This window comes from Neophocaena asiaeorientalis, unplaced genomic scaffold, assembly GCF_003031525.2.
Source record: "Neophocaena asiaeorientalis asiaeorientalis breed wild unplaced genomic scaffold, Neophocaena_asiaeorientalis_V1.1 scaffold40, whole genome shotgun sequence".
Classification (NCBI taxonomy): domain Eukaryota; kingdom Metazoa; phylum Chordata; class Mammalia; order Artiodactyla; family Phocoenidae; genus Neophocaena; species Neophocaena asiaeorientalis.
In genome coordinates, this window is record NW_020185335.1 from 12,246,889 (window position 1) to 12,247,862 (window position 974).

Below are 974 nucleotides of genomic sequence, written 5' to 3' on the forward strand. Positions count from 1 at the left end.
CAGGTTTGTGTCTTAGAGAAAAACGGCATGAACCCTGTGCACACCCCACCCCCACCCCGGTTTAGTGCCCATGGCTTGCACTCTTTCTTTCCTATATGTATTTTTGCTGAACCACGTGAAAGCCCATTGCAGACATCCTGACCCTTTGCGCCAAATCCAGCGTGCACCTCAAGAGCAGGTTCGTTACGTTCTCCTGCAAGAACTCACGTGACCATCACACCCAGAAAACATGGATGCAGGGCTGGCATGCAGTACTCTCTCCGTGGGCGCATTTCCCCAACCGTCCCACTAAAGTCACTGGTGGCTGTTTTTTCCGCTGATTCGGGATGCAATGCAATTCCTGCTGAGTCTGTTTAGTCTCCTTGAGTTGAAAATGGCCCCCCCAGGCTTTTTCTTTTCCGGATGCTGCCTTTCTGTTTGTAACAGAAATAATTTCTGTCCTGCAGAAATCATACAAGAACTCCTTCACCCAGATTCTCCGACTGTTAACATTTTACTGAGTTTGCCGTATCCTTCTCTTCTCTCTCTCTCTTTTCTGATCCACTTGAGAGCAAGTTGCAGACCCGCTGCCCCTTTACCCACATACCCGGTGTGCGTTTCCTAAGAGCAGGCCGAGCCTCTCACACAGCCACAGACAAACTCGAGACCGGATGCTTCACGCTGTTACACACTCTTTCCCTCTTTATCTAATCTACAGGCTCCATTCAGATTTCACACTTGTCCCCGTAATGTCGTTTCAGTACGTAAGCAAACAGATAATTTTCTCATGCTCCAGTGTCCAGTCCAGGGTCACCTGCTGTCCTTAGCTGTCATGATTCTGATGTCTTCGTGGACGGGGGGCCAGTTGCTTTGGGGGAACGTCGCTCCGTTGGGCGCGGGTCTCACACCTGGGCACGAGGACTGAGGCGGGTGGTCCTTCCCCGTTTTATGAGACTGTGTTCCATGGCCAGCTCCGTTCCCTCCTCCGTTCCCCA